Source organism: Capsicum annuum, chromosome 1 (assembly GCF_002878395.1).
Source record: "Capsicum annuum cultivar UCD-10X-F1 chromosome 1, UCD10Xv1.1, whole genome shotgun sequence".
NCBI classification, from domain to species: Eukaryota; Viridiplantae; Streptophyta; class Magnoliopsida; order Solanales; family Solanaceae; genus Capsicum; species Capsicum annuum.
The window spans coordinates 28,062,570-28,088,825 of NC_061111.1; the positions used below are offsets into that span (position 1 = coordinate 28,062,570).

Below are 26,256 nucleotides of genomic sequence, written 5' to 3' on the forward strand. Positions count from 1 at the left end.
GGTGGATGAAAAATTACTCAAGCTGTAACTTGGGTTTTTTTCCGGAATCTATTACCCACATATTTTGTTAAAGAGTTTTTTTTTGTGGCTTCTCTATTGGGAAGCCTCTCCTGTTGGATATGGCTGCGATTCATAAAATTAGACCCAAATGTACAAGAGTGAAGGTCCACGTGGATCTTGCTGCAAATTTGCACAAGTTCATACATATGGTCATAGTTGATGAAGCTACCGGAGAAAACGCATGACAAATGTTAAGAGTGCAATATGATGCCTTGCCTAAATATTGCAAGACGTATAGATTACAAGGACATAATGAAGAGGGGTGCAGAAAGTTGAACCCTAACTTGAGGAATTATTACAAGAATGATGAAAATAACAGGGAAATTGAAGTGAATGATCATGCAACTGCTCCAGCTGCATCAACACCTTATGGTTCCAACAATTACCCTCCAAGAACGGTATCTTGTTTCAAGGTAGTTGGTGATCTGGATGAATGGACAGTGGTGGAGAGTAGAAAGTCTACAATGGAGATGAAGACTGTCAACAAAACTGCAAGTAGCTCAACAAAACCAACTCAAGAAAAGTGCTTACTTCCAATAAATTCAATTCCTTACAGGAGGATACAAAAGATTTGGCGTAGGAGATTAAGATATTCAACATACTCATGCTGTTTTCATCCCAACAAAGAGAAATCCCACATCAGCAACACAAAGAAGTGGGTACAAAAGGCATTTCATAGCACCTAAGGGGTAATTAATACGGTTGACATGGAATTGATGGAATAAGAGGAACACAAATTTGAGTCACAAATATAAAAAGATATTTTATAGATATGTCAGGCAGGGCATACCAGGTGAAGCAGCAACAAGTTGGTAAGGTAGCATCATAAATCAGTCAGGCAAGTAGAGAAGTTAGCAACAAGGATAATCAGCTACAATGTTAGATTACAAGCCCTTCTGATTACTTATTTTACCCTAGCAGTTGCCTATCAATGGAACAGGTTGACTACCGTGTTCCTATCTGGCTAAAGCAGCAAGTAAATTTGCACATTGATGTTTAGGTGAAAAACACCCGGCTCAAAGAGGCTTGAAAAACCATGACATGTACCTCTACAGTATTTAATCCCAACTCCACTAAAGCAATTAAGCCTCAACAATCAACAAATTACAAGACTCTTGTAATCTAGGAATTAAACTCTAACTCCTATATCTACAAAAACACAAACCTTCCCAAGGTGAGTGTTCCCAAGTCTTCGAGTTCCCAAACTTGAAGACAATGCTCCTAACTCAGTTTATACTTTACTGAGACTAGAAAACAATATAACTCAAGAACCAACCTGATACACAAAGTCTAAGACTCCTTAACTCTAAGTACTAGGAACAACTTCAACTTTGATGCTTCAAGCTTTGGAACTTCACTGATAATTCGTTGATGTGTTTCTATCTTTTTAAGTGCATGAGTAACGAAATAAGTTACTCCGTTGATATATAACAACTCTTCAAAGAGTCTTTCAACGTCCTTGGTCTTCTACTTTGCTTTGAACTCTTTAATTCAATAGAGTTTGTTGTCAACTAAAAGTCCTTCTTCGAGTACAACTCCTTGCATTGATAAAACTCCTTCTTCAACTTGATCTCCTCGTTTAAGTGAAACTCTCTCTACAGCTTATCAATAAGGTGTTGCATTCAACTACAACTTCTTTTTTCTCACACGTGAGTATGATTTCATTGAGAAGGCTTATCCATTCCTGACTTTAAGCAAATTATTCTGTGTCATCCAGTGAGATCAACTTCTGTCTTCATGTGTTTGGAACAGCTTGAGTAACATGTTTTATTTATATGTCAATCATCAAAACTTTATTGATCTAACAAATTCCCCCTTTTTTATGATGACAAACTTTAAGTCCCTGAAACACTTAGTCAAGAAACAACACTAAAAAAATGATACTGATTAGGCATTAGGTTATAAACATTGAACAACTCATTTTTCCCCTTTTGACATCATCGAAAAGCTGATTCAAGATATACCTAGACCAAAACAGGCATTGGATAACTCATGGCCACTAGGACTATCACTAAAACAAGCAGAACCAGAAAGGCAAGACAATTCATGCATAAGAGTGCACAAAAACTGAGTTTAATCAAGCAAAAGAAGACATATTATTCAAATCACCAACATATGAAAACAAATAATCAATCCAAAAACAACTAGATAAAACAAAATATAATCCTAGGGCTTTAAGAGTTGGTGAAGGTGGAGGGAACAAGAACAACTAGGTGGTTCGGTGGTCACTGTAAGCACGTGCACGAGTAAGATCAGCTAGAAGGGAATTGATTTTGGCAAGAAGCAATATTTTCTCAGCCTCATGATGAGCCAATGCATCACTCTTCTTAGCAAGAACGCTCTGGAGAGCATCAATCTTAGAAAGAAGCTCCTCTTTTTCACTATTATGAGCAGTTCGAGCAAGGAGGATTTCAGTTTTAGCAACTTCCCAGGAAGTAGACTGACCTTTTCTCAATGTTTTACGTTTCACTGTTTTTTCTAGAACCAATTCCGCCAACATATTTTTCAACCATTGCACAGGATTAGCAGGACTCCCCATTAGTCCAGAATTTTCCTTAATTTTAAAGTTGGGTTCTCGCTGAACCATGCCATCTTGATTTTCATCAGAATCTGAGGAATCATAAGGAACAAGTTTTATAACTCGTTTCTTGACAGGAAGGATAGACTATGACTGATCCAACTATGAAGAAGGTTTAACTGTAGAATGCTTCACTGATTTGCCTAATCTTATTGAACCACACAACACTTCTGGAGTGAAAGAGGTAGGGGTAACAGGAGTTGCAACCCGCCTCCTTTTGCTGATTTGCAAAAAAGTAGGAGAGAGGTCTGAATGTAAATCATCGAAAAAAGATGAAGAGAAAGTCATTGAGAAGGAAGTGGAAACACACTCTTAATGGAAAGAAAAATAGCAGTGTGAGAGTTGATTGGTGAGGGAGTGATATATAAGATGTAGCGATGAAGGAATTTTAGATGAAGTAGATGTATAATGGGACAACGGTTGCTGTATTTTAAACGAAGATGGACTCTAGAGACTTGATTGTTACAGAGGCAATTAGTTCGGGGACCAAATAAGCTTAGCTGTTCCATCAGGCTAAATTTAAAAAGATTAATGGAGATCATACCTGGTGGATTTCAAAACACAGCTAAAATCACTTATATGAACTAGTATTTCTGCACAATTAAATACATAAATTTGTCAGTTCATTCAAAACTCTGGAATTAGGACACACAATTTAATGTGCAAGACTAAATTACTCAATATTTTAGCTAGGTCATAAACAAAACTAAGATTTCTAATCAATCGTCGAGGGGAGTTCATGCAATCTTAATCATCCCTAACTCTAATCTGTTCTTTTCAAAGTGCTCTCTACTCAATGCCTTAGTAAAAATATTTGCTATTTGGTCCTCAGTAGAATAAAACATAATTGATATAAGACCCTTTTCAACGTTATCTCTAAGAAAATGGTGTCTGATATCTATATGTTTAGTTCTTTTATGCTGCATAGGAGCTTTAGCAACATTGATGGCACTTGTATTATCACAAAAGATAGGAACACAACCTACATCCATAGCAAAATCCATGAGTTATTGCTTGATCCACAACAATGGGCACAACAAGAACCAGCAGCAACATACTCACAATGGACAAAACTACTGAGTTTTGTTTCTTAGTGGACCAGGTAATTAGACATATCCAAGAAAGTGTATCATACTAGTAGTGCTTTTCCTGTCCACTAAATACCCTACATAGTCAACATCAAAGTAACCTACCAACTTAAAATTTCTCCCTTTAGGGTACCACAATCCAAGATCAGTGGTTCCCTTGAGATATCTGAAGATCCTCTTCACATCCTTTAGATTAGACTCCTTGGGATTTGCTTGAAACCTTGCACACAATCCTACATTGAACACAATATCAAGTTTGCGTTTTGGGAGATATATCAGTGACCCAATCATCCGTCTAAACAACTTTTGATCCACAGATGGACCTGTTTTATCCATATCCAACTTAGTAGTAGTGGCAATTGGTGTGCTGATTTCCTTGGCTTCCTCCATGGAGAATTTTTTGAGAAGTTCTCTCACATACTTTGTTGATGAATCAGGGTTCCAGAAGGTGATTGTTGAATTTACAGGCCCAAGAAAAAGGTTAGGTCTTCCCATTATACTCATCTCAAATTCACAACTCATGAGTTTGGCAAAGTCATGAGTCGTGTCGATGTTTGTTAATCCAAATATGATATCATCAACATATACCTGCACTATCAACAAATCTTCCCATTAGTCTTTAAAAACAAAGTGTTGTCAATTTTACTTCTAGTATGTCTATGCTCCAACAGTAATTTTGAAAAACGTTCATTCCAAGCTCTTGGAGCTTGTTTCAATCCATACAACGCCTTATCAAGCTTGTACACATAGTCAGGAAGTTCCTTACATTCAAAACCAGGAGTCGGTTTCACATACACATCCTCTTTAAGAATCCTATTCAAGAATTCTCTCTTAACATCCATTTGGTACAATATGAATTCCTTGTAAGCAGCAAAGGCCACAAGAAGCCTGATAGCCTTAAGTCTTGCCACAAGTGCAAAAGTCTCATCAAAATCTATGCCTTCTTCCCGATTCTATCCTTGGACCCACCAATCTGGCTTTGTTCCTTGTAACTGTTCCATGTTCATCAACTTTGTTTCTGTATACCCACTTAGTTCCAATCACAGTTCTGTCTTTTGGAGGTGGAACTAAGTATCAGACCTTGCTTCTTTCAAAATGATTGAGCTCTTCTCGTATGGCTATGATACAATTAGCATCAAGGAGTGCTTCATATACCTTTTTTAGTTCAATCATGGACAAGAAGGCTTTGAAGGCACAAACTTCTCAATCCTGATCTTATGGTAATTCCTGAAATGAGATCGGTGAGAATATTTTCTATAAAATGAGATCTTTGATAGATGTACCTTTTTTGGATCAATTTTTAAGAAATGATAGGATCGCCATGAATAGTTTAAGCAGGAGTAGATGGTGATTCAGTTCCCCTGTCTGAATGCCTCCAGTTCCCTTTGTTGAGGTGCCTCCAGATTCAGTTTCTCCAATCGATAGACCTGAATGTGCATCATGTTTCATTGACTGTTCTTCAGAGTCACTTTCTTCCTGCATGTTAGTATTAGCATAAGATTCATCAAATACCATATGCACACTTTCCTCAACATAATTTGTTTTGTTATTTAAGACCCTGTAAGTTTTTCTATGAAGCGCATATCCTAGGAAGATTTCCTCATCACTTCTAGCATCAAATTTTCCTAAATTATCTTCCCATTGTTATGAATAAAACACTAGCAGCCAAAGGTTCTTAAGTGAGAAATATTAGGCTTTATTCTTTTTAGTAATTCATAGGGGGGCTTCTCTAGAATAGGCCTAATCATGCATCTATTTATGATATATGCAGCAGTAATAATTACTCCAGCCCATAGATTTCTTGCAAGATTTCCTGCAAGCATCATTGTTCTAGCCATTTCTTCCAAAGTCCTATTTTTTCTTTCTACTACTCCATTATGTTGAGGTGTTCTAGGAGCAGAGAAATTGTGATCTATACCATTTGTGGAACAGAATTTTAAAAATTTTGCATTTTCAAATTCTGTGCCATGATCAAATCTCATGGAAAGTAGGAAAGTGCCTAGCTTCTTTTCCATTTTCTTAATGATTACGGAGAAGACATCAAAAGCATCTTCTTTGGAAGCTAAAAAGAGTGTCCAGGTAAACCTAGAATAATCATCAACAATTACAAGGACATACCTTTTTCCCCCTGTACTTTGAATTCTCATTGGTCCACAAAGATTCATATGGACCAGGTCGAGGCACTTGACATTGCTGACCTGGTTCTTTGATTTGAATGAGGACCTTACATGCTTCCCCTTTACACAAGCACTGCAAACCTTCTCATCTTTGAACTTAGTTTTGGGCAAGCCCAACACTATGTCTTTGGAAGAAAGTTTGTTTAATTATTTTAGACTTGCATGTCCAAGTCTTTTGTGCCATTGGAGGGGATCATTTTCCATCACGCTCAAACAAGTTAGCCTTGTTGCTGGTATGTTTACTTTGTACACATTCTTCTGTATTTTTGCAGTAAGTACCACCTCCTTTGTATCTGCCCTTTTGACTTCAACACCTGCAGAAGTAAAAATGACAGTGTTACCTTTATCACAAAGTTACGATATGCTAAGAAGATTGTGCTTCAATCCTTCCACAAGGTAGACATCTTCCAGTGCCTTTGATTTAGAGGTCCCAATCTTTCTAACTCTTGTAATAGTTCCCTTTTTGTCATCACCAAGAAACACTTCCCCTCCACTTATTTTGGAGAGTGAAAGGAATTTTTTCTTATCACCAGTCATGTGTCTTGAGCAAGCACTATCGAAGTACCAGTGCTTCTTGCTTCCTTTCACTTTCTCCTGCAAAAGAAATAAGGGGTTACATTTTAGAACCCAGACAAGCTTGGGTCCTTTTATATGAGGAATAGGGTGGATCAGATTTCTTCTAGCCCATTGAGGCAACAGGTTGTGCAAACTCTTCCTCTGACCAGATCTGTTATTTATTTTATTTCCCTGGATTTTCATGAAGTCAGATTTCATAGCCAGCATTGTGATCCTAGATCTGCTCTTAGCGGCAATAGGACATTCAGTAGTATGATGATAATGGTTGCCACATATATAGCATAGATTCTTAGTGACATTGTGAATCTTATGAAAACCTAATCCAGCCTTTTCATTGTGAGTTTTTTCACTCAATTGATGAACAATTCTTGAGGAATTTGTCCATCTGGTAGCCATCTCAAGATCCAGTTTTAGTTTTGAAATTTGTTGACTTAACTTTTCTCCCTTGTTCTTTTCATCATTGCATTCTTGTTTGACCATAATAAACTCAGCCTCAATTTTCACTTGTTCAGCATTTTTCATTATTTTTTCTTTTTTTCAGAGAGAGTCAGTTTTAGGATTTCAAATTTTAGAATCAGATTTGAAGAACCAAGTTGACTGACTTGTTCCTTAAGAGTGTCATTTCTTTTTCAACATTGTTTTTGCAAGTTTCCATACCAATTAGATCAAACTTTAGACTTGCAAGACTGTTGAACAGCTCATCCTTATCAGAAGTTACTTCTTGGAAGTCATCAATTAAAGCACTCTTCAGAGAAACAAGTTTTTCTTTAGATAATAGTTGCAACTAGTTTTTAAGTTCAAGAACACTTACCTCAGAGGTGCTATTTCTTCTTCCATGTCTGAATCTCCAATGGCCATGAGAGCAGTTTCATCAATCTCTTCCTCATCTGATTGATTCTTCTGAGACTACTCCCCAAGTAGCTACCATAGCATATTCTTCTTTTTCTCTTTTCTTAGCCTTTTCTTTCAACTCCTTCTCAAATCTTTCTTTTCTCCATTCAACTTCCCAAGGGTCTGACCTTGCTCCTTTGCTGCTGAGTTATGGTGGACAATTTATTCAAGCTTCTAGATCTTTTAGATTCTTACAATTTTAGGTTGAAGCTACTGATTGTAAAAATGTGCTGAAAGAAAATTGGAGGTATACTGGTACAGAGGACATATTTGTTAGCCTGAAGCGGAAGATGAAGAACGCAAAACTTACACTAGCCAAATGGAGCAAAGGAAGGTTTGGAGATATTTTTAAGCAATTAATTATCAGGGAAGAAATTGTGATGATAAAAGAAGACTTGTTTGAAGAACTTCTCTCTGCAGAGAACAAGATGGTATTATAAAAGGCTAGGGCTGAATTAAGGAAGTATCTACATTATGAGAAAGAACACTAGAGGCAAAAAACAGGAATACAATAATTTTCTGAAGGTGATAGGAACATTCAGTTTTTTTCATAACTTGGTAAATAGTAGAAGGAAGAGATTACATATTAATAGAATTGAAAAAAAATGGAGGATGGGTTGAAGGACATGAGGTAGTAGCTGTTGAAGCTATTGAGTTCTTTCAAGATCAATTCTCTTCTGAAACTAACAATTATGAGTTACATCCGGTCAGCAAAATCTTTTCCATTGTTACAAAAGAAGATAACTAACTTCTTAATGCTATGCCAATAGAAAAAGAAGCTAAAAAAGTAGTATTTAAGCTAAATGGAGATGGTGCCAATAGGCCAGATGGATTCACATGGAAATTTTACCAGAGATGCTGCAGTATAGTGAGAGCAGACATTGTTGAGGTGGTAAAGTGTTTCTTTGTAGGTTGTACTTTGCCTAAATCAATACCGACACTAATTTGATTTTATTACCGAAAAAAGAGAATGTAGTCACTTTCTCTGACTTAATACCAATTAGTCTGAGTAATTTTTTAAACCAAGATATTTCCAGGCTGATTCATGATAGAATGGAGATGATAGTTCAAAAACTTATTTAACAAAAACAATCAGATTTTGTGAAGGGTAAGAGTATGATAGAGAATGTGTTATTGGCTCAAGATATCATTTACGATATCAGGAAAAGTGGAAAGCCTGACAATATGGTAATCAAATTAGATATGGCAAAGGTTTATGATAGGATGGACTGGAGGTTTTTGATGAAAGATTTAGAAGCTACAGGTTTTGATAATTTGATGGTAGATAAGATTTGGAGGTTATAATTAATACTCAGTGCTCACTAATGGCCAGGTACATGGTTTCTTTCACACAACTCGAGGAGTTAAGAAAGGGGATCCATTATCTCCTGCTTTATTCATTATTACTGCCGAGGTACTCTCTAAAGCCCTAAGTGATTTATTTTTAAACAAGGAGTTTAAAAGTTTTGGAATGCTTAAGTGGAGTGACAGTATCAGTCATTTATCTAATGCTGATGACACCATCATCTTTTGTACAGCTGAAAAAGGGATTCTGCAAATTGTGATGAACACACTAAATGAATACGAGAAATAAAAAAAAAGTTCTTTTTTTATATTTCATAAAACTGTTGGCACAATTTTCAGGAAGTAGAGGATGTGACTGGTTTTAGTAAAGGAAAATTCCCTTTAAGTTATCTTGGATATCCAATTGGACATGCCAAGAGGAGGAAGATTGATTTTGTTGAGTTGGTGAAAAAAGTGCAGAATAAACTTCAAGCTTGAAAGGGTAAGCTTTTGTCTTTTTGTGAGAAGTATGTATTAATTAATAACGTGTTGCAAAGCATTTTCATTTATTTACGTTCTATCATTATTCCTCCCAAGTGTGTAATTCTTGACTTGCATAGAATTTTTGTAAGGTTCCTTTGGAACTTTAAGGAGGATGAAAGGAGTAAACATTGGGTAGCCTGGTCTGAGGTCTATTTCCCCAAAGATGAAAATGGACAAGGATTCAGGTCTCTATTTGATGTGTCTAAATCCCTTTTTGATAAATTATGGTGGAATTTCGGGATAAAAAAGTCAGTGTGGATAAATTTTATGTGGATTAAATACTGCAAGAGACATAGACCACAAGTAGTAGAATAGAGGGGTGGTTCACAAACCCGAATGTATATGCTAGAAGCAAGAGATTTCTCTGGCCAAGAAATCTAGTGGGAACCATGGTGTGGGAGTTCTAGTAGATGGTATGATAACTGGACTCAATTGGGGGGGCGTTAAACTATGTTTTACCTATTACTAATGAACTGCAGGAAGGATTTGAAGAGATCAATCGACTAATGCATGAAGATAGTTGGAATGCACCACTCTTGTAGCAACTGCTACCTATTGAAATTTGTGCTCATGTTATTGAGAAACTGAAGGTAAATAGGGAGGGTGGAGAATGGGATATAGATTGGTGGAGTTTGACTACTAGTGGGTGATTCAATGTTGCAAGTGCATGGAACTTAGTGAGAGAAGAAGGAAAAACATGATGTTTTCTCCGACATTTGGGTCAAAGGACTCCCATTCAAGATTGTTTTTCTATTGTCGATAGTGTATAAGAGAAGAATACCAATTGGAGAGGTTCTAATTAAAATGAAGATGATGGAGGGCATAATATGTTGATATTGCAGTAAGAAGAAAAAACATTTGAACACTTGTTTTGAGAATGTTATGACACTAAGGTGGTATGGAAAAGCCTTACAAATGGTCCTGGAATTACTGTCCCATTTTCACAGTTGAAAAATACCATTTTAAGTAGTGGCAGGCTGATTGTGCTCCAAAATTAAAGCCCATTTTCAAATTTATTCCAGCTATGGTATTTGGCATGTTTGAAAAAGAAGAAATGTGATTTATCATGGTGGTAATGTCTTTGTAGGATTTGATGATTGAACTAAAAAGAAACATTCATTTGTTTGCTACAACAATACACCTTTAGTTGAAAGGGATTCATAACAGTTGGGCTTTGATGGTACGATACTATGAGGAATACACTCCTCTTCTGGTGACTAGAGAGGTTAGATGAAATATGCCTAATGTAGGTGGTTTTAAATGTAACTCTGATGAAGCTTGTAAAGGCAAACTTGGACCTATATTGTCACGATCCAAAAATCAAGGATCATGATAGCACTTGTCGCGACAAGTCTTGACAAGTAAGCCTATCACCCAAACTAATATAAAATGAAAGATAATCCCAAAATCCAAGACAAGACTCTTAGAACAGAGTCAAACCACACATATAGCAAAAATGGGAAATACACAGCTAAAGATACCATACAATATCTCAAAACCTGGTGTAACAGTGTAAGAACTAACTAATTGGGTCACAGTGTAAGAACTAACTAATATAATCCAAAGTAAAACTATACATAGGATATCTAAAAAGGAACAATTCTATCTCAGAATACAAATAAGATATAGTCTAGAAAAGAAAAGGTAGTAGTCAACTTTGGATGCAGGGATCAACTATTACCTCGAATAAACTCCTAGTATCGCCTGAATCAACTATCGTGCGCTGCACTCGAATCTAGATCTGCACTAAAAGGGCGCAGTAGGGATGAGTACCGTCCACTTGTATTCAGTAGGTATAATAGGCCAACTGAACAAAGTAGAAAATAAAGTATAAAAAAGACACACTATGGACACGACACCTATAATTAGAAAATGTCCCAAACGGTAGCCCACACCGTCTCCTCTAATAGTTCTATGATATTCACATATACCACACACAAACACGAGAAAGAAGCACAAGTATACAGATATCAAACAAACAATTATGAAAAAATAAGTAGATATAGACAGATGTCACATCAAGATGATAATACAATACACAATGAGCACAATATATATGATATGCAATGAAGAAAAAGATGATGATGATGATGTGATACACTAAGTTGTCGCACAACCTCCATATACACCTATCGAGTTGTGCTCACGAGGTAAGACCCATGGGGGTTCGTCAATTCATATACAATCAAATCTAATACAAATATACATAACTCCTCTCCGGCACATCCATCGATAGAGAATTTTTAAAGATGTCACATTTTCTATCAAAAAAAAGTGAGTGTTTCCAGTATTTTCATAGTGGTACCAATGTCTGATGAATGTATGTGATATGAGGATATAATGCTCAAAACCAAATAGAATGAGAATTTCCAAATCCAATCAATATACAAACCACGTAAGCCAAAATCCACTCAATATTCCAACCATCCATGAACCCAATATAATCCATATGCCAATAAAAATACACTGTAATACGCCATTGATACCACATAAAATCCAATTTAGGCTTTTTTTATCAAAAAAGATACAACCAAATACACATACACAAGGCCAACGATATCATATAAGGACCCACACGATCACACAGCAAATAATGTCTCAAAATCATTAAATAACAACAATATAGGCCCCCACACGGGCACAACATAATAACAATATTATTTTCATGATTGATTACTATACCCGTAACATGATTTTATACCAATATTAACTACCAGCCTAATTTGAAGAAAGTTAAGCCATAACCTACCCCAAATGAAGAAAATCGATCTAAAAAGACTTCAATCTAGAGCTTTTTCCTCACGAACAGAATCAGAATCAACTAAAACATACAAATGTAGAATTTACACATCAAAACAAAGCCAACGATATCTATGTTGCCTATTTCTAAGTCGGGATCAAAACGAACCCTCGAAATGGATTTTTAAAAAAGAAAGGTAAAATCATAATTTTATTTTAGAAACATGTTTTCCATACTCATAGAGGTCCACAACTAAAAACTCATGCGAGAATGAGTCAAAAACAAGGCTCAAATAAAAAAACACTAAAGCTTTACTAGCAAAACCCCCAAAACTCATTTTAAAAATCAAGAATTTGAAGTTGTTTTGAAGATGAAATAAAAATCAAGAACTTGAAATTGTTTTGGAGATGAAATCGAGATAAAAATGATAATTATAAGATTAGAAACTTACTCATGGAAGAAATCTCAAAACCCCCTTTTGAATTGTCTGAATCTGAGTTCCTAAGCCTTAAAAATGGTGAAAATGAAGTTTTGATAGCTTGGTTCAAAATCACAAAAAACAAAATAAAAGTTCTTGGGAAATGGGAAAAATAGAGCTCTAAATTATAGTCAGTGATTCTATCGGAAAGACACATCAAAAGTCGTCAAAGTCGAAGCTTCCTAGCTTCCAAAATATCAAAAATACGAATTTGGGTCTTATACTCAGCAATGGTCAAAGGGTCAAAATATTGCTTAAGGGGCCAAATTTTTGCTTAAGCAACCCGGTCAAAGGGTCGCTTTCACGAACCCACCAGCATCAACAAAATCAAAAACTTATTTCGACCCCTGAAACTCATTTGGAACCCTATGAACAATGATCCAATAGTGAATTTGATTGTAAAACACATTCCGAATCCAATAAAATCATCAAGTTTATGAAAAAAAGGTCATTGACACAAATTGACACCCGGGACCCTGTTAATACTATTTCGAATCAAGGGTCGAAATGGGATATAAACGCCGTAAATCCGAACCCACCCCGCTACAAATCTAAATTCAAACTTCTGACTCAAGTGCGATATCAAATTTTCAAAAAAATGTCATTTTCACAAAATTGATCCTCTTACCCAATTTCACAACTTTTCGAATCGAGGGTCGAAATGGGATATAACAATCATAAAATCATACCAACCATGTTACCAACTTAAAATCGATGTTCCAAATCGGCTGGCATAGTCCGTTTTATCATCCGATACACAAATTAATAAATTTTGACTAAGTCAACTACAGAACCTTTATAACCACCAAAAACCACAAATTCATATAAATCACACCGAAGGATATTGAAAAACGTGGCAATCATCCCACACTCTAGAAATATCATAAAGCAACCACGGGGAAGGGTAAAATGGTCAATCAAATAGAAATAAATATTTCAAAAGAATCACCCAAAATCAAGTTATTACATCATTCACCACTAAAAATATAGTTCGTCCTCGTACTAAAGGCAAGAGAAATACCGAAAACAATAAAAAGTTGGGGATAACTACTACGCATATCAAACTCGACCTCCCAAGTATCCTTATTATGGTCGATGTCTCCACTGGACCTTAACTACTGGAAATCTCTAGAATGCAATCGTATAACATCCCTGGCTAGAATAGAGATGGGCTCCTCAACAACGGACAACCTCTCATCCAACTGAATTGAGTCCCAATGAATGACATGAGACTCATCCGGAATATAACATCGAAGCATGAAAAAAAACTGGTGAATAGCTGATAGATCTAGGGGCAATGCTAACTCATAAGTCACATCTCCAACAGTCCGAAGAATCTCAAAAGGTCCAATATACCTAGGGTTAAGCTTGCCCATCTTTCTAAATCTCATCACGCCCTTTATGGGCGACACACGATAGAATACTCGATCACCAACACTAAAACTCAAGGCACGAAGTCTACGATTTGCATAGCACTTTTGCCTACATTGAGCCGCTTGTAATACATCCTGAATAACCCAAATTCTATACAAGGACTCACAAAACAAGTCCGTACATCGAGGTCTAATGTCAAAAACCTCAAACCAACCCACTGGGGAGCAACAACACCTACCATACAAAGCCGAAATGAGCTATCTCAATACTAGAATGGTAGCTATTATTATACGCAAACTCCGCCAAAGTCAAATGCAACTCCCACTAATAACCAAAGTCCATCACACAAGTGTGGAACATATTTTCCAAAACCTGAATAGTCCGCTCTGACTGACCATGGTGAAAGATGTGCTAAGATCACTTCGGGTACCCAACTCTTCTTGAAAAGCCTTTCAAAAGTGAGATTTGAACACTGAACCTCAATCCGAGATGATAGACATTGGCACACCATGAAGATACACTATCTCAAGAAAATAGATATGGGCCAACCACTCAGCACTGAAAGAAGCCTGAATAGAAATAAAATAAGCAGATTTGGTCAATTAATCCACGATGACCCAAACATTATCCAAACCACGAAGTATGAGGCAACCCAGTCACAAAGTCTATAGTGATCCGTCCCATTTCCACTCGGGAATGGGTAACATCTGAAACAAACCACCGAGTCTCAAGTGCTTTACTTTCACCTGCTGGCAACATAGGCAACAAGCCACAAAATCTACTACATCTTTCCTCATACCACCCCATCAGTAATGCTTCCTCAGGTCATGATACATCTTAGTCACTTCTTGATAGATGGAATAGCTAGAACAATGAGCCTCCTCTAAAATTAATCTAATCTGGCCTCCAATCCTCAAAAAACCATTTGAAGTAAGTGAGGATTCCTTAGCCTCACCAATCAACACCTTACCCTGAATCATTCTCAATCCAACATCATCAAACTTATGAGCCCGAATCTGCTTCATCAAAGAAGACCTAGCCTCCACTGATGCCAAAACACACCTAGGTTTTGAAATATCAAGCCTAACTATCTGGTTAGCCAAAGAGTGAACCTATAAGGCCAAAGGCCTCTCCCAGGTCAAAAGATGTGCCAAAATAATCATGCTTGTCGACTTTCGACTCAAGGCATCCGCAACCACAATATTCTTTCTCGAATAATAGAGAATAGTAAGATCATAATCCTTAAGCAACTCAAGTCAATGCCACTACCTCATATTAAGATCTAACTGGGTAAAGAAATATTGAAGACTACGATGATCCAAGAAAACATCACAACAAACTCCGTACAAGTAGTGCCTTTACAACTTCAAAGCAAAAACGTCCACACACTACTCCAAATCATGGGTACGGTAATTCCTATCATGGGGATTCAAATAACAAGAAGTATACGCAATCACCTTAGCCTCTTGCATCAACACAAGACCTAAACCAACACCGAGGCATCACAAAAGACGATAAATCACATACCCTCTTTGGGCAAAGTCAAGATAGGAGCTGATGTCAACAAATTCTTGAGCTTTTGAAAGCTCACCTCACAAGTATTGGATCACTGAAAAGACATCTTCTTTGGAATCAACTTGGTCAACGGAGTTGCGATAGATGAAAAACCCTCAATAAAATATCGATAGTAACCTGCAAAACCAACAAAATTCTGAATCGCTATAGGAGAAGTAAGCCTAGCCTAATCACGAACTGTTGCAATCTTGGCCAGATCGACCATAATACAATCCTTAGTCACCACATGACCCAAGAAAGAAATCAACTCCAACTAAAACTCACACTTGAAAAACTTTGCATACAAATTCTCATCCCTCAATCTCTGAAGCACAATCTGTAGATGCTCCTCATGATCCGCCTCACTATTGGAGTAAACCAAGATATCATCTATAAATACAATAACAAAGGAGTTGAGATACAGTTGAAATACCAAGTTCATCAACTCCACGAATGCTGCTGGGGAATTGGTCAACCCAAAGGACATGTCCATAACTTATAATAACCTATCGAGTCTGAGAAGTTGTCTTTAGAATATCCAAAGCTCTAATCCTCAACTAGCGATACCCAGACCTCAAATCCATAGTTAAAAACATCGAAGCACCCTGAAGCTGATCAAACAAATCATCAATACGAGGAAGAGGATATTTATTCTTAACCGTCACCTTGTTTAACAATTGATAATCAATACACATACACATAAACCCATCCATTTTCTTCATAAACAAAACAGGCGCACCCTAAGGTGATATTCTAGGTCGAATAAATCACTTACCCTATAGCTCCTGTAACTGATCCTTCAATTTCATCAACATGAATGGGGCCATCCTATAAAGAGGAAAAGAAATAGGCTTGGTGCCCGACTCAACATCAATGACAAAGTCAATATCATGATTTGGAGGCATACCGGACAAATCCATAGGGAAAACATCTATGAACTCACGGACAATACGACTAGAATCCAAAGAAAGAGGTGAAGCAATACCAGTATCACAAATATAAGCCAAATAAGAAAAACACCCCCTCTCAACCAAGCAACGAGCCTCAAGAAAAGATATAACTCTCTTGGAACCCAAATGAAGCACCCCCTTCCAAGCTATCCATGGCACACCTCATGGAGCTAAAGGCACAGTCTTAGCATACAATCTAGGTTAGAATGGTAAGGAGCCAACCAATTTATACCCAAGATGACGTTAAAATCTACTATATCGAAGACAAACAAGTTTACCTAAGTCTCACACCCATCAAAAGTCACAACACAGGATCGGTACACTCGATCTACCACTACAGAATCTCCTAAAGGGGTAGATATATGAATAGGAATGGCAAGAGGCTCACTAGAAGAATCAAAACTCGAAGCATAATATACAAACACATAGGAGAAGGTTGATCCCAAATCAAATAACACAGTTGTAGATTTGAAATAGACAGGAACAATACCTATAATAACAACGCCAGAAGCCTCTACCTCTAGTCTGGCGGGTATAGCATAGCAATGTCCACGACTATCACTTTGCTGAGTAGCCCCGCAACAACCACCACGGTCACCACTACCTCTGCCCCGCATATCTCTAGTAGCACCTCTACTTCTCACATCTGAAATAGAAGTAACTTTGAAAACATGACGGGGACAGTCCTCGGCCACATGTCCAACCTCATCACACACAAAGCAAACTCTGTGGCCAGACTCAATAGAAGGAGGTATGACTGAGCTAGAACAACCATCCGAAGTTGCTGAACTAGAAGACCCACTACTTGAGCTCTGCAAAGCTTCCTGCACGGGCCAACCATGATACCTATGGAAACCTCTAGAATCCCCACCTCAAGAAGTTCAACCTCTGAACTCGACCTAATGGCGCACCTTTTTGGCGTCTCTCTAAAATCCTCAAAGAATAGTCTCAGTCATCCTAGCTTGATCCACTATACTCCGAAATGATGAAATGATGCTCCATATAGTACCATCTGAGTCGTAGCTAGCTGAAGTGAAACATCCAACTCCTTTATGAACTTCTAAATCTTATCAGACTTGGTAGCAATGATGGCATAAGAATATCTAGACAAGGCATGAAAACATGTTTCATACTCTGTAATAGTCACGTAGCCATGCTCTAAGTGATCAAACTCATCTCTCATCTGATCCCTCAGACTGTAAGACACAAACCTCTCCAAAAACACCCTTAACAAATTGATCCTAAGTTATTTATGGAGAGTCAAGAGGTTTACAACTAACAAGTGACCTCCACCAATCTCTAGCTGCATCTCTCAACTGATAAGTAGTATAAGAAATCCCATGCGACTCAAGCGAACCAAGGTTAAGCAACTTCTCAAGATAGTCAATCAAGAACTCATAGGCATCTTCGCCTATAACACCACTGAACCTAGGAGGACCTAAGTGAGTGAATCTCTCAAACCTTTTCTGATCCTTAAAAGATATAATTGTACTCGCAATAAGAGCAGACATAGTAAATTTGGCTAGCTGATACCCAACATGAAGAGGTAACATAGACAAAGGCTGAACTCCTAATCTCAGAATACCATACTCAGATATAGGCACAAAAAAGAGTGAAACACTATTTAGAACACAAGGTATGAAAGATCTGCATAATGAGGAACAAAATAAGAGAAGTTTCCTAAAGACATCTTATAGCATCTCAATGATAGATACAAACTTCGACGTACTGATCCACAATACTCTATTAGATATCTCGTTCTTACACTGTTGAGACCAATGAACCTAGCTACTTTGATACCAATTTGTCACGATCTAAAAATCAAAGGTCATGATAACATTTGTCGTGGCAAGCCTTGACAAGTAATACTATCACACAAATTGATATAAAATAAAAGATATTACCAAAACCCAAGGCAAGACTCTTAGAACAAGGTCATACCAAACATATATAGCAAAAATGGGAAATAAACAACTAAAGATACCATACAATATCCCAAAACTTGGTGTCACATTGTAAGAACTAAGTAATACAACCCGAATTCAAAATATAATAAGATGTCTAAAAAGGAACAACTTTGTCTCTGAATACAAATAAGACATAGTCTAGATAAGAAAAGCTAGTAGTCAACTCCAGATGCATAGATGCATGGATCAATTGTTATCTCGAATAGACTTCCAATATCGCCTGAATCAATTATCGTACGACATACTCGAACCTGAATCTTCACCGAAAGGGTGTAGTAGGAAGAGTACGGTCCACTTATACTCAGTAGGTATCATAGGCCAACTGAGCAAAGTAGAAAATAAAGTATACAAAATACACACTATAGGCACATCACCTGCAATCAGAAAATGTCCCAAATAGTAGCCCACACTTCTCCACTAACAATTCGACAATACTCACATATACCACACCCAAATATGAGAAAGAAGCACAAGTATACAAATATCACACATACAAGTATAAAAAAAGTACACAGAGACATATGTCACGTCAAGACGATAATACAAAATAGAATAAGCACAATGATATGATATGCAATAAAGATGATAATGACGATGATAAGATGCACGAGATTGTCGCACAACCTCCGTATACACCAATCGGGTTGTGCTCCAGAGGTAGGACCCATGGGGTCCGTTAATCCATATTCAATCAAATCCAATACCAATATCCATAACTCCTCTCCGGCACATCCATCGATGGAGGGTTTTTAAAGAAGTCACATTTTTTGTCAGAAAAAGTCAGTGTTACTAGTATTTCTACGGTGGTACCAATATTTCATGAATGTATGTGATATTAGGATGTAATGCTCACAACTAACTAGAATGAGAAATTTCAAATCCAACCAATACACAAACCATGTGAGCCAAAATTCACTCAATATTTCAACCATCCATGAACCCAATGTAATCCATATGCCAATAGAGTAGAAATACACAATAATATGCCATTGATACCACATAAACTCCAATTTAGGTTTTTTCATCAAAGAAGATACAACCAAATACACATACACAAGGCCAACAACATCATATAAGACCCCACACGGTCACACATAGAAAATAATGTCTCAAAACCACCAAATAACAATAATATAGGCCCTCACATGGGCACAACACAATAATAATATCATTTTCATGATTGATTCTCATACCTATAACATGATTTTATACCAATATTAACTACCCATCCTAGTTTGAAGAAAATTAAGCCATAACTTATCTCGAATGCTGAGAACCAATCCAAAAAGCCTTAAATATAGAGTTTTCCCCCTCATGAACGGACCCTGAATCAATTAAAACATACAAATATATTATCTATAGGTCAAAAGAAAGTCAACAATATCCATATTGCCTATTTTTGAATCGGGATCAAATGGACCCATCCTGCTTCACGTTTCATTACCCTTTTTTTTATCTTGAGCAGAGGGTCTATCGGAAATAGTCTCTCTACTTCTTCGGGGATAGCGGTATGGACTACGTACATTTTATCCTCCCCAGACCCCACTGTGTGGGAATACACTGGGTTTGTTGTTGTTGTCGTTTGGGATCAAATGGACCCTCAAAATGGATTATTAAAAAAGAAAGGTAAAACCATAATTTTATTTTAGAAACATATTACCCATATTAATAGGAGTCTACAACTGAAAACCAATACAAAAACGAGTTAAAAACGAGGTTTAAATCGAAGAAAAACCTTTTTCAAGCGTTATCGGCAAACCTCCAAAACTCATCTTAAAAATCAAGAATTTGAAGTAGTTTTGAAGATGAAATTGAGAGAAAAATGATAATTATAAGATTAAAAACTTACCCATGGAAGAAATCTCAAAAATCCCTTTTGAATCATCCAAATCCAAGCTCACAAGCCCCAAAAATGGTGAAAATGGGAGTTTGGTTCACAAATTTGGATGGAATCACAAAAAATAAAATGTAAGTTCATGAGAAATGGGAAGAATAGATTTCTAAATTGATAGACAATGATTCTACGATAAAAACGCATAGAAAATCGTCAAAATCGGAGCTTCTTAACTCCCAAAATGTCAAAAATATGATTTTGGGTCTTATACTTAGCAATGGTCACCAGGGTCAAAATGCCGCTTAAGCAACCAAATTTCTGCTTAAGCGACCCAGTCAAACGGTTAAAGATTCGCTTTAGCGAACACACTAACACCAGCAATGTCAAAAACTTATTTTTAACCCCCGGAACTCATTCAAAATCCCTATGAACATGATCCAATAGTGAAATTAGATTGTAAAACACGTTTCAGATCCAATAGCATCATCAAATTTATGAAAAAAAGGTCATTATCATAAAATTGACCTCCGGGATCCTACTAATACTATTTTCGAATCAAGGATCGATATGAGATCTAAAGGCCACGAATCCAAACCAACCCCACTACTAATCCTAATTTGACCTTCCAGACTCAATGGCGGTATAAGATTTCAAAAACATATCATTTTCACAAAATTGACCCTCGATACCCAATTTCGCAACTTTCCAAATCGATGGTCGAAATGAGATATAAAAGCCATAAAACCATACCAACTAAGTTACCGATCTAAAGTTGACGTTCCGAATCAGTTAGCACAGTCTGTTTTGTCATCCGATACATAGATCAATAGGTGTTGACCGAAGTCAACTATAGAGCCGTTATATCCACCAAAAATAAAAAATTTACATAAATCACACCGAACGGCATTGTGAACGTTGTTAATCATCCCCACACCCCATAAATCCACAAAGCAACTACGGAGTGGGGTAAAATGATCAAAGCAAATAAAAATAATTATTTGACAAGAATCACCAAAAATCAAGTCGTTACATCTGGTCCAGTGCCTTTTATATCAAAAATGACATGGAGATATGGTGTATGCTGAAACAAAGTTAACCGGTGAAGGTTATGTGTTAGAGGTTGTAGTTATTGCTTTGAGAGATGGATTTGAATATTTTGTGGCACATAACATGCTACCTATTATTCTAGAGACAGATTAACTTACTTTAAAAAATGTCTTCGATGATAGGAAGTACCTTGAAATATTTCGATGGAAGTAAAGGGAATTAATCTTATTAGGAGTGTTCCAAGAATGATGCAAGTGACACATCTTGAGAGAGGGAAAATTGGCAGTTTTTTTTTTGCAATTCAAGTTTTTTGTTTGTAAAAGCTCTATTGGTTACACTAATTATTAGGAGGTACCAAATGGAGGAAAAACAATTATCAACATAGACAAGAATCAGATACCAAATTTACGCATAAGGAAGGGTCAAAATAAAAACTTTACAGCCAGGACATCAAACAACATACAATGACAGTAGACAAAATGGATTTGTATACAGTGGATCAAAGGCAAATTGTTAAAAGTAGCATACAAATACTTTGAGCAAGGGAAGGTTAGAGAGTTGATAGATCTTGTCCCTAAACAGTGGTATCAACTCCAATCGGAGCTCAACCTGTTAAGCGATGAGACCAATTATCTTCTTTGATTATCACAAGATCTAAAAAAGGAATTAGAGTGGCTGAGCTTACCAATGATTGAAAACGACATTGTTGATATGAGCAGTGCTGAAGGAGTGTTCTTCGAGATAGAATCATGGCGCTTGTGAGAGGTTTAAGTGCCCCTTGTGATATCTACTCGAGCTTGCTGCATTGTGAACCAACGACTACTAATTGGAGTGATTTAGCCAATCTATTACCTATCAATGTCGTGATTTCACCAGAGCATCGTCTGAGTTCCATCGTTCATCAAGGACGAAGGTGATGATTCAAGTGTAGATGCAACTTCCCCCTTCTCCTTTTCTCTTCACTTTCCTTTTTCATTTCTAGAACAAATAACGCTAAAAAAATACCACCGAACTATCTGAAATAACTTTAAAATATTTTGCTCGAAAATACTAGTTCGTTAAATATTTAGTTAAAAAATACCCCTCCCTCTAACAGAATTCAGAAAAATATCAAAAATACCCCTGAACTATCTGAAATGACTCAAAAATACTCTTTTATTAAATATTTAGCTCAAAAATACCCCTCCCTTTACGAAATTCCACCAAATATGTCACCTACATTGCTACATTACTATCCACATATAAAATGTTAGTATTTTTTAATTATATGACATTCCTTTTTTCTTTATTTTTATTTTTATTTTTATTTAAAAACGTCAGTGAAACAGACAAAACTTGAGTTTTTAATTTTTAATCAAAGTAGATAAATGGTGGTTACATAATACTTTTTTTGAAAAAATTTATTAAATGTAACATCGCTATTATCAAATTTCTTTGATCATATAAAAAATAAGTTTTTTTCTGTTAATAGGTTTAAAAGTGTGAAACCCAGCAAAAGAGTCTTATTAAACTGATAAACCCATTAATTATTAGCCAGTATAAAAGTTAAAATTAAGATTTACTCGTAAAAATAACAAATTTCAAACTAAACTTCAAATTAGTTACTCAAAAGATGTGTTTGGCTTTGCTAGCTTTTACTCAAAATGTTTATGTTAAAATGATTTAATAAATACCTCATCTAATCTAAAATTAATGAATCTTTGAATGTGACACACATCTTCAAAAAGTTAATGAATGACACAATTAAAGAATAATTTATCAATATTAAGTATCATTTTACTTGTTTTCAAACTTGTTCTAAAAATAATAAGATTATTTATCAAAAGTGAGTTTAGAAAAATGAATTCATTTCAAATGATTAAACAAGTGTTAAAAGGAATTGATTTATTTTGAAAAAGAATTTGCATGTAGTAAATTCAACTCAATTATTAGTACATCAACATTTGCTAGCTTAAAAGTTGAAATTCTAGCTCCTCCTTCGAATCAACATCAGATCAAGATCAAGCAATCCCTCATCCCAAACGACAATAACAAAATGAAATTTAGAACTTTTAAAACACTACTGAAAAGGTGAAATCTAGAACTTTTAAAACACTAATGAAGTAATTAGCAAAAGATTATTTTTTTGATTTTTTCATTTCACTGCTTTACAAAAAAATAAAAATAAAGAAGAAATGAATGTCATATAATTAAAAAATACTAACATTTTATATGTGAATGGTAATGTGGCATAGTCACGTGGTTTTTTTTATCTAGGTGGCATGTTTGGTAGAATTTCATTAAAGGGAGGGGTATTTTTTAGCCAAATATTTAACAGAGGAATATTTTTGAGTCATTTCAGATAGCTCAGGGGTATTTTTGATCCTTTTCTGAATTTCGTTAGAGGGAGGGGTATTTTTGAGCCAAATTTAACGGAGAGGTATTTTTGAGCCAAAAATCTAATGAGGGGCATTTTTTGAGCTATTTCAAATAGTTTAGGGGTATTTTTTAGCCTTTTCCGTTTCTAGAATGCTGACTCTATTTAGGCAACTGATTTTGTTGGACTTCTCGGGTTTGGACCACTTTTGGGCTTAAATCCAATGTTGTAAATGATTTCCTTTATAATAAAATGGCGAGCTTTGGCTTGTTTTAGGTAAAAAAAAAGGGGGGGAGGGGGTGAGGATGACAGAAACGACACTTCAAATTAAATTATTTTTACAAAAATGGCTATGAAATTTAAATTTCACTTTCTAGCCATTAAGTTTGTTGGCTTGTTATATGCCGTTTCTACACACCTTCTATACAATTTCTATACATATTTTATACATATAAATATTCCATACGAAAATTATACAATTTTGATATACAATTTATACAATATTTGTACATTTTTTTTTACATATTTTATACAACAATTATAAAATTTTTATACACTTTCTATATATTTTTTATATATATTTTACACATACACATATTTGAGACTTATATCTTATATAGATACATATTCTATATACCAATTATATCGTTTTTTATATAATTATATTTAATTATTATTTCTAAACAATAAAAAAAACAGAATATTTTTTCAGTTAAAAATTTATAGCAAAAAAAAACTAAAATATTTTTAAAAGGGTTGAATGACCCAAATTGAAAATTATATCAATATTGTGTATGGACTGTATCAATATTGTATATGGATTGTATCTGAACTATGTGGGTCAAAATGATCCAATTTAGGAAATGGCTATAAAGTGAAAATAGTATATCCGACTGGTCACTTTTTGGAAAGATATCAAATTTGGACTTTTTATTTTAAAAAGTTTTATAAAGTGGTCCTTTTTCCTAAAAAAAATGCACAAGGAATTAAATTCTAGATTCTGCAAGTTTCGAATTTACGGGTGTAATTATTTAAGTTTATTAGGTTCCAATCATTATTGTAATTAAAAAATTTAAAAGTTATTTTAATAATTTAACTAATAAAATGAAAGCTTAATCCATTTCTAGAACATTTTTTATATTTATAAATCAATAATCGATAAGATTCAAAATCAAAACTGAACCAACCAATAAACACTCGTACTCTTCACTTTTGCTTTTTATTTTCTAAAAGTGCAGGTGATGCCTAGCTCCCTAGAAGTTCAATATGAATCCTCTTGTGATGACATGAAAGGAAGATCAATAATATTTTCACTTATTTTTTGACAAGATTTGAATCTTCTATTTATATCAATGATATAGGTACTCAACTGTTTGAGCTATTTCAATAAAAAGCAGCACCATTAACAACTAAGGTAATTTCTTCTAATAATCTAATAATAAACAAACTAACTAAAATGCTTTGATATTTTGGGGTTATTTCTTTGCCCAAGGCAGTGACTAAGCTTCATTCACATAATTCAACAGAATTTGAGAAGTTTAACATAAACAATAACATAAGTCAGATACCAGCGAAAGATAGGTTTCCTATTCATCCTTGAGATTATTCTCTGTTGAATACAAGGATTTTCTCCATATTGAAACTTCTCACTCAGAATTTGAAGGAGCAAAAGATTATATGACTAGCAGGCAGACAAAATAAGTAGCCGAAATAATATAATACTATGAGTAGCGAGCATTCCACCGAACACAATAAACTTACATAGAATTCGAATAACCATAAAAGTTTTTGGCTATTTCAAATAAGAAGTGATCCTGATGATGACTTCTTGAAAACTCAAACTTATCAAAAATAAAATTTCAAATCAATTATTCTACACCACAGAGCCTGCGACTTTCATCTGCATGAAAGCAAAAGTTCAGTCGGTACAACATACAAGAGAGCAAAATTATAGAGAACAGAAAATAGATGGTACCGATTAAGATATCAATGAAATTATAGAGAATGATGCAAAAATGAAAAGAGTGAGTTATGATCTAGAGAACCATCAAGTAGCAGATAATAAAGCAATTAGAAGAATGATGTTATGGTAATTGTATGATGCGATGATGTTGCAATAAAGTTTCGAGCAGCATGGCTTCTTTTCCACTGCAAATAAAGAGAATTTGTTTGTTCTACTTTAACTTTGGATTTCTAATGAAGATTTGTGCAGATTCTTTAATGAAAAATCTGAAGAAGTAACAAAGAAAAAAAAGTAGTTTACAGAGAAAGAGACAGAGAGAAGAGAGTAATCAAAAAAGAGTTATCATTATTCATCTTGAGTGTTAATCTGATACATATGTGATATATATAGTAGGAGAAATAGGGATCTATCTGTCCAAGTGATAATTGAGTAATAACTAATTAACCATCTAACTGTAACTCACTATGTCACAATGAACAATAATAACTGAAATCCTGAAATCTTAACTAACTGTTGCTTCTTTCTTCAACACTACCCTTCAAACTTGGTGGTTTGAAGATGTTTAAAACACCAAGTTTGGAGATCAGATCTTATGTTGAACTTTGTTAAGGCTTTTTGTTAAAACATTTGCACACTGATCATGAGTAGGAATATACATAGGTTTGATCATACCTTGTTGGGCCTTTTTCATTACAAAGTGACAATATATATTAATGTACTTATTCCTTTCATGGTACACATGGTTGGCAGCTATTTGAACAGCTGCTTTACTGTCACTATGTATCTAACTAGTAAT

General features: G+C 35.4%; 1 long non-coding RNA gene across 3 annotated transcripts; it reads right to left on the reverse strand.

Annotated features, from left to right (window-relative positions):
- Positions 1-151: 151 nt before the first annotated feature.
- On the reverse strand, positions 152-22,380 carry LOC107870317. Of its 3 annotated transcripts, XR_007052646.1 has the most exons (6): positions 21,827-22,139; positions 10,879-10,938; positions 7,291-7,510; positions 5,845-6,217; positions 5,010-5,202; positions 152-519 (listed from the first exon to the last, which is right to left on the reverse strand). It is a non-coding gene; the product is annotated as an uncharacterized LOC107870317 (long non-coding RNA). The 3 variants fall into 3 exon arrangements; XR_007052648.1 differs by lacking the exon at positions 7,291-7,510 and having other exon boundaries at positions 21,827-22,138; XR_007052650.1 differs by lacking the exons at positions 5,010-5,202; positions 5,845-6,217; positions 7,291-7,510 and having other exon boundaries at positions 21,827-22,380.
- Positions 22,381-26,256: the final 3,876 nt, after the last annotated feature.